The sequence below is a fragment of the Rana temporaria genome, chromosome 7 (assembly GCF_905171775.1).
Source record: "Rana temporaria chromosome 7, aRanTem1.1, whole genome shotgun sequence".
In the NCBI taxonomy this organism is placed as follows: Eukaryota; Metazoa; Chordata; class Amphibia; order Anura; family Ranidae; genus Rana; species Rana temporaria.
Window position 1 is genome coordinate 89749989 of NC_053495.1, and position 12139 is coordinate 89762127.

Here is a 12139-nt window from a genome sequence, read left to right on the forward strand (position 1 = left end):
TGAAAACTGGGGGAAGGGGTGGTTGTGCAGACTGGGGGGGTGTGCAGACTGGGGGGTAATTGTGCAGAGGGGGAGGGGGAATTATGCAGACTGAGGGGGGAATGTTCATGCTTGGGGGTAATTGTGCAGACTGGGGGAAAGGGGGGTTGTGCAGACTGGGGGGGGTAATTGTGCAGACTGGGGGGAATTTTGCAGACATGGTGTGGTAATTGTGCAGACTGGGGGGGTAATTGTACAGACTGGGGGGGGGGGATTTTGCAGACTGGGGTGGTAATTGTGCAGACTGGAGGGGAGGGGTAATTGTACAGACTGGAGGGGGATTGTGCAGACTGGAGGGGAGGGGTGATTGTGCAGACTTGGGGAAGGGGGGATTGTGCAGACTGGGGGGAGGGGGGGATTGTGCAGACTGGGGGAGAGGGGATTGTGCAGACTGGGGGAGGGGGGATTGTGCAGACTAAGGGAGGGGGTAATTGTGCAGACTGGGGGGGAGGTGGGCTTGTGCGGACTAGGGGGTAAGAGGGATTGAACAGACTTCGGGGAGTTGTGCAGAATGGTAGGGGGGGTGGAGAACTGAGAACAGCGCAGAGGAAACTCCCGGAGTCTTGGAGGCAGGCAGAGGCAGAGCACACCAGGGAGTCGTGATGCAGGTGACTGACTCAGGTTGTGGGTCTAGACGCTGGTTTGCAACAACTTGACCCCAGGACCAGGAGCATTAGCCCCCCCCAGGAGGCCCTGAAAGGACCTGCTGAGCTGCCATCGCTGAGGTGAGAGACCCTGACACAGCTGACCCCCCACATCAGGCTGCATTGATGGGCACTGGTGAGTCTGCATTGATGGGCACTGATCGGGCAGTCTCCCACCATTTCTTGTATCATGTCTGCAGTCTTTGACCATCTCCTGTAGTATGTTTGCAGGCTCTGACCATCTCTTGTACTATGTCTGCAGTCTCTGACCATCTCCTGTAGTATGTTTGCAGTCTCTGACCATCTCTTGTACTATGTCTGCAGTCTCCGACCGTCTCCTGTAGTATGTTTGCAAACTCTGACCATATCTTGTATCTTGTCTGCAGTCTCCGACCATTTCTTGTACTATGTTTGCAGTCTCTGACCATTTCTTGTATCATATATGCAGCCTCTGACCATCTTCTGTAGTATGTTTAGTCTCTGACCATCTCTTGTATCATGTCTGCAGTCTCTGACCATCTTATGTAGTATGTCTGCAGTCTCGGACCATCTCCTGTAGTATGTTTGCATTCTCTGACCATTTATTGTATCATATCTGCAGTCTCTGACCATCTCTTCTATCTTGTCTGCAGCCTCTGACCATCTCATGTATCATGTCTGCAGTCTGCCCATCTCGTTTTGTTTATTGTTCCAGGGTAACCAAGACTCTTTAGGGGAGCATCTCTGTGCTTGAGTCATTGCCATAGAAACATTTGCAAAGGGGAGGAGTTAGTAAGATGACCACACCCACGTGGGGGTGCCCAAAATATTTTTGCACCCAGGCGTCTGTGACCCTAGGTTCGGCCCTGGAGCAGCACATGCATGTCAAAAACCGATACGGATTTGGCAACTTTTTGTGGACTTTGGGGTAGACATGTTAAAACCAATTCCCATTTTTCAAGATAACCAGGGATGTATAAAGCTTACGCAATCAGAAAGGGTCAATCCTAGGACCAAACACATCAACGTCAAGTATCACCTACTGAGGGATAATCAAGAGCAAGGTGTCATTGACATTCAATACTAGACATGTGCATTCGTTTTCGTTAGAATGCATTTTCGTCCGAAAATCTGTTTTTTTCGTTATCGTTTTAACAAACGATAACGAAAGTGCAAGAAACGAAAACCGAAAGATCCGACATAAAAAATGCTTTATTTTCGTTTTTGTTGCTGTAAAAATTTGATATAGAGAGATTCGACATTATAGGGAATATATTCGACATTACAGAGAATAGATTTCGATTTATGAGAAAATAGATTCGACATTATAGAGAATAGCAATAGCTGGGTGAAAAAATGGACTACTAAGAAAAAATCTCAGAAAACAAGTCAAAATTCACCAGGCAGCGCTGGACATAAAAACTAACCAAACAATTCAATGCAAACATACACTTAAAATGATTAGAGCAAATTAATATAATGTCCTTGGAAACAAAATTTCTTTCTGTGAATGTCGATTTTAAATGTAATAGCTGAAGGGATCCTATTGACACAAAGTCCGCTGATGCCTAGGATGCAGCATATGGGAAATAAGACATCTCACAATAGTGCTCATAAAGTTGGAGGGGGTATGTGTAAAATGGAACCCCCTCTTGAGTGTCCTCTTTTACCCCAACGATGCAATCAATCAGCGTGTCTCCAAACAGCTTCACTGGTTTGCACAGGATTTAACCATAAAAAGAGAAAGTAACATAGCGTGATCCTGCTTAAACTTTTTATTCTTCTAAAAAAAATCTTCATACAGTACACTCACATGAAAGCGATTTTATAAATGCATATCCCACAGTGATACCTCCGTCAGGTGTAGTGTTAGTGTATCCGCACCTCCGGTCAATCTCTGCTGATCTAGCTAATTGGGGAACAAACACTAATGCCGGTTGACAAGATACTTTCGATAACTTGCTTAATCCCTGACTAGTTTCGTCACATGGGACATCATCTGAGGGTGGAGACAAGTGATGCACCTAAAGTCTATATACCTGAGAAGCGCCCACTGATTGAAATTACTTCAATTAGAGTTAAATCTCCAAAAGGAGATTAAGCTAGCGGAGAAGCCCATGGCAGCGCAGACTTACGGCTCAGGCATAAGGACTGTAGGTGCAGCAGTTTGAATATGCTGTGAAATGCACTATGGTAAAACATCCATCAATCATACTCATCACCGCAGTTGCAAGTGCCTGCAAGTAATTACAACCTGCCGGACTCCTGCAAGCTGACAGGGAGAAGCGATCTAGGTTTACCAATAACTTTAATAGAAACAACAAAAGCCCCATTGATGGGACCATATCACTATCGACTCGATAGTGATATGGTCCCATCAATGGGGCTTTTGTTGTTTCTATTAAAGTTATTGGTAAACCTAGATCGCTTCTCCCTGTCAGCTTGCAGGAGTCCGGCAGGTTGTAATTACTTGCAGGCACTTGCAACTGCGGTGATGAGTATGATTGATGGATGTTTTAGCATAGTGCATTTCACAGCATATTCAAACTGCTGCACCTACAGTCCTTATGCCTGAGCCGTGAGTCTGCGCTGCCATGGGCTTCTCCGCTAGCTTAATCACCTTTTGGAGATTTAACTCTAATTGAAGTAATTTCAATTAGTGGGCGCTTCTCAGGTATAAAGACTTTAGGTGCATCACTTGTCTCCACCCTCAGATGATGTCCCATGTGACGAAACTAGTCAGGGATTAAGCAAGTTATCGAAAGTATCTTGTCAGCCGGCATTAATGTTTGTTCCCCAATTAGCTAGATCAGCAGAGATTGACCGGAGGTGCGGATACACTAACACTACACCTGACGGAGGTATCACTGTGGGATATGCATTTATAAAATCGCTTTCATGTGAGTGTACTGTATGAAGATTTTTTTTAGGAGAATAAAAAGTTTAAGCAGGATCACGCTATGTGCTATGTTCCTTTCTCTTTTTATGGTTAAATCCTGTGCAAACCAGTGAAGCTGTTTGGAGACACGCTAATTGATTGCATCGTTGGGGTAAAAGAGGACACTCAAGAGGGGGTTCCATTTTACACACACCCCCCTCCAACTTTATGAGCACTATTGTGAGATATCTTATTTCCCATATGCTGCATCCTAGGCATCAGTGGACTTTGTGTCAATAGGATCCCTTCAGCTATTACATTTAAAATCGACATTCACAGAAAGAAATTTTGTTTCCAAGGACATTATATTAATTTGCTCTAATCATTTTAATTGTATGTTTGCATTGAATTTTTTGGTTAGTTTTTATGTCCAGCGCTGCCTGGTGAATTTTGACTTGTTTTCTGAGATTTTTTCTTGGTAGTCCATTTTTTCACCCAGCTATTGATATTTGATTGGTCCGTGTACCAAATTTAATGGTAGCAGCTGTAGCCACTTGAATGTGGTTTATTTGAAATTTGGCTTTTGTCTTCATTTCTATATTAGTTAAATTTCATGAGCGCTTGTATTGTGTTCCTGGGTGGGCGGACAACTTGAACGCAACTATCTTATATTATTATAGAGAATAGATTCGACATTAGTCATACAACATTAGAATTCTTGTAGGCAGAATATTCGAACGGAAATGTATGATTCGACGTAAAGATTTGACGTTCCGTCGAATATTCTTTTGACCATTCAACAGAAACCAAGTATTATTGGATTTTCGGACGAAAGCTATTCCCCAACGAAAAACGAAATAAATCAAAACGATTTTCGGGAGTAACTAAATAAATTTATTTTCCAAACGAAAACGAAAAAACGAAACAAAATATTCCAGTCTGCACATGTCTATTCAATACTGCCCATCAGAGGAGATGACTGCTGTTGCACTCACCAAGTCTTTGTTGAAGGAACGTCGTAGTTATATCCAGAAGAAGCTGAATATAAATTGACAAAGCATGCTTTTGAGAAGGGGTGTTGAAAGAGCAACAGCAAGTAGCTGTCATGTACCTGGGTTTCTTTGAACTGGGATGTTCCTGGTCCCACAGCTGCAGTCTTACCTGTCGTGCCATGGAGGAGCTCTGGAGTTATTGCAATGCTCTCCCAGCTTGATGCATTGCCTTGGACTCACTAGCCCCACCTGCTGCCAGCTGCAGACAATGTACAATTAAGCAGCCCATAAATAGCAGCACTTCTTGTTACTCAGTGCCCGTTTGTTTGGACTTGCTCCCTGGGTGTATTGATAGCTCTGTGATTTTGACTACTGTGTATTGAACCTCTGCCTGAATTCTTGACCACTCTCCAGCCTGCTGATTTGGCACTTCACCGCCAGTTCATATATGACCTCCGCCTGCCTGACCATTCTTTGGATTTAGATTTTGTACTATTTTGCCTGATCTGTTTGCTTGACCTGCCTGACTACATTTTCATCTGAATCCTCAGCATACAAGTTCCACTTCGGACACTACCTACCACAGGTACCTTACATTACAAATGGGCCACAATGGCAGTACACCTTGTTTTTTAACTGCCGCTTGCATTTCCGCAGCAATCCTGGGACGTTTAGCACTTCATCTGTCAAAGTGACTTTTGTAATTTCCTTGTTAAAGAGGAAGGCCCTGGCCTGGGTCTCTCCTTACCTGGAACTCAATGATCCTGTGCTGCAAGACCCTGACAAATTTCTGATTTCTCTTCAGATTGTATTTGGCAAGCCAGATAGAACTTCTGCAGCTGAGTACTCAATTTTGGACTACAGTAAGGTAGGTCTGTGGCACAGTATGCTTTTAAGTTCTGTACCCTGGCTGCGGAGACTAATTGGGACTCAAGAGCATTACATGCAGCCTTCCGAAAAGGTCTTATAGATCCCATCAAGGACAAATTAGTCGGCGTAACCCAGAAGTGGTACACTTATCTTCCATTCAGGACCCCAGAGCATGGACAAAATATGAAGTAAAAAAAATATCACAAGTAATACATGAGGGGAAAATTGCTCCATTTGCAGATATGAGAGAAAAATGGAATGTACCGGAGAATTATTTCTTTAGACACATGCAGATGGTTCATGCTCTGTCAGCCCAATTCCCTGATGGTATCCCACAACTAATAGAAACAGGCTTAGAACAAATGGTGAGAAAGAGAAAGGAAAAGGGGATGATCTCAACGTTATACTCGTATTTAGGAAAAACAGAACCATCAGATATGAATAGACTATATGAATGTTGGTTGAGAGATGTCCCAAAATTGTCTTTAGAAAATTGGGGGGAGATATATAAATTCCCTTTTCAGATCCTAGTCTCACTTCGAGACAAACTAATCCAATTTAAAATAACGCATAGGATCTATTAAACACCATATAAGTTGTTTAAAATATTCCCATCAAATTCTCAAAACTGTTGGAGATGTGTAGGTATTCCGTAAAATTTTATACATATATTCTGGACCTGCCCAAAGATAAGGTGGTTTTGGAGAGAGGTTTTGAGAATAATTGATGAAGTGACATTAGTTCAACTTGACCTGGAGGCAGCGGTCTACCTGTTAGGTTTAATAGAGGAAATCAGGGCCCCTATAGAAAGAAGAACACAGGTGGGTCTGCTGCTCTTCAATGCAAGAAAGGTAATAGTGTTGAATTGGAATAAAGTGGAAGCCCCCTCGGTGGCGCAATGGAAGAAGTTGATAAATAGTAATTTGCCATTGTATAAAGAGACATACTATAATAGAGGAAATGTGGAGAAATATAAGAAAATATGGGCAAATTGGATAGAAAACGTGACAACAGCCTCAGGCTAGGGGGATAGGAATTGGGATGGAACTACACCAATGGAAGAAAGGGAAAGAAAGGAGGTAAACGGAAGAAGATACAAATGTGAAGTATGTAAGGGAATGTGGGTATTTATGTGATTTTAATGGAAATATGAAATATGAAATGTGAAATGTATATTTGTATATTGTATATGAGAAAAAATAATAAAGAGATTTATAAAAAAAAAAGGACGAATTGGTCTATAAGAATTCTCCAGAAGACCTTGAAAATTCATAGAGCTGTGTGTTCGTCTGGATGTCCGGTATCATGTAAGGTGCCATCATGAAAGGTGCCAAGAGAGACTTACAACTCACAAGCTTCCTAAGCCAGCTTTCCGTTGGGCCCCTAACTTCCAAGCACCACCCCAGCCAGAACCTGAAATTTCAGTTGAATCCCACGCACCTGTAGAACCCATGGAAGTCAGCCGTCTCCACCTAACAGAGTCAGAGAAACAAAGGAGGTGTGCATTGGGCCTATGCTTGTACTGTGGACTTAAATGGCATTTGTTATCTGTCTTCCCTTTCCGTCCAGTAAAAGGCAGGGTCTAACCAGTGTTGGAGGGGCTGGGTTAGACCTTACATGTATATTTTATTTATTCTCCACTTCTACCTGTTATCCTTTGTTACCCATGGTTACAACAACATAACCATTCTTTTGATTGGGAAAAATGGAGAACTAACCTCTTGAGGACCGTCCTGAGATGACAAACGTTTTGTCTCAACTCAAAAGACTGTCTGGTTGTCTGTTGGCTTCCTTGGCCATTCCACCTACCTTGCCTCACGAATACCATGGGTTTGCACATGTATTTTGCAAGCAAAAGGCAGAGGTTTTAACTCCACATAATTCTTTTGACTGTGCAATTAATTTGATTCCTGGATCACCTCTTCCCAAAGGAAGGACCTATCCCCTGTTATTGCCTGAACAAAAATCTATGAAGGAATACGTCAAAGACAAATTGGAAAGAGGTTTTATCCAACCCTATTCTTCTCCATTAGGGCAGGTTTTTTTTTTGTTGAAAAAAAAGATGTGAGTCTTCGACCATGCATAGACTATCGAGGGTTAAATCAAATCACCATAAAAGACTCCTACCCTTTCATTCTAGAACTGTTTGACGTACTTAAGGGCTCTTCTCTAAGCTGGACCTTTGAGGGGCTTATAACCTGATTCGAATTAGAGAGGGAGACAAAGGGAAGACAGCATTCAACACCCGCAATGGGCATTTTGAGTATCTGTTTATGCTATTTGGGCTTTGTAATGCCCCTGCTGTCTTCCAACGTTTCATGAATGACATTTGTTCACGATTTCAGCAACAGTTTTGTGATTATCTACTTGGATGACATTTTAATATTTTCCAAGACTCATCTAGGCACATCTCACATGCAAAGCAGGTATTACAACGTCTGAGCGAAAACCACCGTTACCCGAAGATTGAGAAGTGCAATTTTCATCAAAGCCAACCTTTCCTTGGATACATCATAAGTAGAGTTGAGCGGACACCTGGATTTTCGGGTTCGGGTTCGGGTCCGAACCCGAACTTTAAAAAAAAAGTTTGGGTTCGGGAACCCGAACCCGAACTCCGAACCCCATTGTAGTCAATGGGACACGGACTTTTAGAAAAATAAAATGCGCGGAGGTCCCCGCAAATTCAATAACCAGACCCTTTAGGTATGGATATTAAGGGGAACCCCGCCGTCAATTTAAAAAAAAAATGACGTGCGGTTCCCCCTAAATATCCATAACCTGACCCTTCAGGTCTGGTGTGGATTTTAAGGGGAACTCCACCCCAAATTAAAAAAAAAATGGCGTGGAGTTCCCCCTAAAATCCACACCAGACCCCTTATCCGAGCACGTTGACCTGGCCGGCCGCAGAAAAGAGGGGGGGACAGAGTGCGGCCCCCCCCTCTCCTGAAGCACACCAGGCCACATGCCCTCAACATTGGGAGGGTGCTTTGGGGTGCACCTGAAGGGTCTGGTTATGGATATTTAGGGGGAACCGCACGTAATTTTTTTTTTTAATTGACGGCGGGGTTCCCCTTAATATCCATACCAGACCTAAAGGGTCTTGTTATTGAATTTGCGGGGACCTCTGTGCATTTTTCTTCCAAAAACCCAAAGTCTGTACCGAACCCGAACTTTACAGTTCGGGTTCGCTCAAATCTAATCATAAGTGCTGCCGGTTTTCAAATGGAGCCTCAAAAACTTTCTGCTGTCTTACAATGGCCCCAACCCACCGCTTTCTAGGGTTCGTAAATTACTACAGGCTTCATCAAAGGTTTTGCCTCCATTGCTTCCCACTTAATGCTATGACTAAGAAAGGTACAAATTGCAAGTCAGCTTTCCAGCAATTAATAGACATGTTTATCAAGGCTGCAGTTCTTCAACATCCAAATCCCGATCTCCAGTACATTGTTGAGGTTGATGCCTCGGAAGAAGGAGCAGGTGCCGTGCTGTCCCAGACACAGCCTCATGCTGCGTACACACGGTCGTTTTTTGTCTTGTAAAAAAAAAGAAGTTTTTCTAACTTAATTTTAAAAACCACATTGCCTACACACCATCATTTTTTCAAAATGCTCTAGCAAAGCGTGGTTACGTTCAGCAGGTACGGCGCCACTCAAGCTCGCGTCATAACTTGCTTCTGAGCATGCGCGGGTTTAAAAACGTTGTTTTCAACGTTGTTTTAGCCCACACACGATCATTTTTTATGACACAAAAAACAACGTTTTGAAAAACGACATAAAAAATTTAAGCATGTTCGAATTTTTTTTTTTGTCGTTTTTCAGAAGACATAAAACAACGTTTTCCTCACACACGGTCATTTTAAATGACGTTTTTAAAAATGACGTTTTTTTTCATCACAAAATAGGCCGTGTGTACGCGGCATCAGTCTAGGGTTGCCACCTTTTCTTCAAGCCAAACCCGAACACTTTAGCGGCGCACGGCAAACTTTTTTGTGCTACACTCTATAAGATTTTAAAGACCTGGAGGAGAGAAATAATGTGGCAATGTCACCCACTTAATATAGGCGTCAGTATTATGCCCTCCATAATACAGGGCCCCCCCATAGAGGAACCCATTAGATCAGAATTCCCTTATATCAGTGCTCCCCTTAAAAACACAAAAAAATAACAAAAATGCAGCACAACCTCAATAATTGTGAATGATGGTGGAAACCCCCAAGGATAATCCAAGTATTAATACACTCCAATCTTATTTAAACATACAGGGGCAGATTCAGATACAATGGTGCAGATTTGCACCGGCGTGGTGCATCATTTTTAGACTACACCGGTCCAGCGCGGAGCGGCAGTTAGGTGATTCAATAACCTTTTTTTGTCTACGATGCCCCAGCGGGGCGGATGTTAGACGGCGTAAGGCGGGGTAAAGCCAAATGGGAGTCACCATATGCTAATGAAGTGCCGACCGTGGCGCAGGGGTCACGCCGGGGCGCATTTTAGACCGCACATGCTCAGTGACATCCAGGGGTAAATGCCCCAATCTGCACATGCTCAGAACTGCACCCCGGCGTGAGCCCTGAGCTCCGCCGGCCCACTACCAATGCCCAGTCCATAAATCAGCCCAGACTTCCGCCCTACAGGTGCAAATGTACTGAAGCTTTTTTTTTGTAAGCTAGGTAGTTTGCAGTGTGTTGGTCAGTTATGGCTGATGATGAATCAGGTGGGCGAATGACCAACTTCAGCCCTGAGGAGAGGGCTGTGATTATTGAGGGCCTCTCCCAACATGGGGACCGCCTCTATGGGCCACAGAGTGCCTACACTGGCAAGGCAGATAAAATGAGAATTTTTGCGGAGATCACAACACAGGTGAATGCTTTGGGGGTGGCAGACAGGGAGCCCAAGCATAACCGCAAGAAAATTAATGACTTGCGTCGATTAGTGAAAGAGAAATTGATGTCCAAAAAAAAACATGCCAGTGGAACTGGAGGAGGACCAGCCAAAAAGATCATCCTGACAGCGGAGGACCTTGTTGTGGCCAGGTTCCTGGCTAGGGAGCTGGTGGAGGGCCTGGAGGGCTTTGATTCTGGGGATCAGCCCTTGAGGATAGGTAAGTGTGTTTTATCTTCTTTCGGGTGTGTTGCATGTGTGTGGGGGGGGGGACAAGTGTCAAGTGTGTGGGACCACCAACATCTGAATGTTTTGTGTCCTCCACAGATGTGCAGGATGGAGCTGGGCCATCATCGGCTGCAGACCGACCCACCACATCCAGGGTGGAGACTGCCCCTACATATGTGATGGAGGAAGTGGAGGAGGAGCAGGTCATGTTAGAGGAGGAGACTGTTTATTTATTGTTGGAGACCCCCATTGCTGGCCCCTCCCAAACCTCTCCCCTCATTAGACTTAGCCCCTCAGGGCTTGCTACCCCTATCAGGGATTCCCCCTCACGGGACCCCAGCCCCTCCAGGGCCCGCCCCTCACAGGACCCCAGCCCCTCCAGGGCCAGCCCCTCACAGGACCCCAGCCCCTCCAGGGCCAGACCCTCACAGGACCCCAGCCCCTTCAGGGCCAGCCCTTCCACCCAGCCTCAATCCGCTCCTGCCCAGAGGAAGGCATTAAAAAAAACAAGGGGAGTCCCTGCAGAGCTGGAGTTAAGTCTTGCAAGGGACCAAAGCAGGCAGACCCGCCACATTGGGACTCTTGCGGGGGATCTGACCAGGGTCGCAGGTAGCCTGGCATCCTCTGCCGAGAGCCATGCTGCCTGCACTGTGGCATTGAAGGAGGCCGTTATGCAGCAGGCTGGGGACAGTCGGCTCCTAAACGAGAGCCTGCAGGATGTTGTGGGTAACGGGGCAGCCCTTTTGTCCTGTATGGGTGACCTGCAGGACACCACATCCGAGCTGGTTACTGAGGTCCGGAGCCTGGCAGGTGCTGTCAGAGAGGAGGGGAGGCTGACAAGGCGCCAGCAGCGCAGCAATATCACCCGCCGGCTGCGGATGCAGGCTGCCACGAATAGCTACCTCCACCGGCTAGCCGTGGCAATGGAGGGCAAGCAGGCAGCTATGGAGAGACTGGGGGAGGTTCCACCACCAGCCCCCCAGCTCCACCAGCCCCCCCAGCTCCACCAGCCCCCCCAGCTCCACCAGCCCCCCCAGCTCCACCAGCCCCACCAGCCCCCCCAGCCCCGGCTCGCACCAGGCAACAGCGGCCCAAAACCTTAGGGACAAGAAAGAGCCCACGCAAGGGACGTTGATTTTTTTTGTTTATTTTTTGTGCACTCAGGTTATGATTCTTATTTATTTTTTAGATACTCAGGTTATGAGTCAATTTAATTTATTTCCCTGCACACGGGGAGTAGTGCAGCTTTCAGTGTGAATGGTGTGTGAATGTGGGGGGGCGACAATCCTGCCTTTAAGGTTTGTCACCCTCAGTCGTTGGGGAGAAGTGATCCCCACGACCCGTGTGAAAGGTGTATGAATGGACAGCAACATAATTGGAGCCTTGGCGCGGCGTTGCTGCTCCCTAGTACCATGGGGGTACTTCGGTCTAATCCAATTCATTGTGGATGTGGGGTGTGTGTGCTAGGGACCACAGTGGTGTGCATGCGTGCATTCTCATAGTGCCATGATTAATGTGTGTGTTTAACGAGAAAAGAAGCGTTCCACGAGGCGTGTCCTGACGGCTCTTCCATCAGCAGACGGGATAGCCTCTGGCAGGGGGGGATTATGTGGTTGGGGGCTCAGGTCA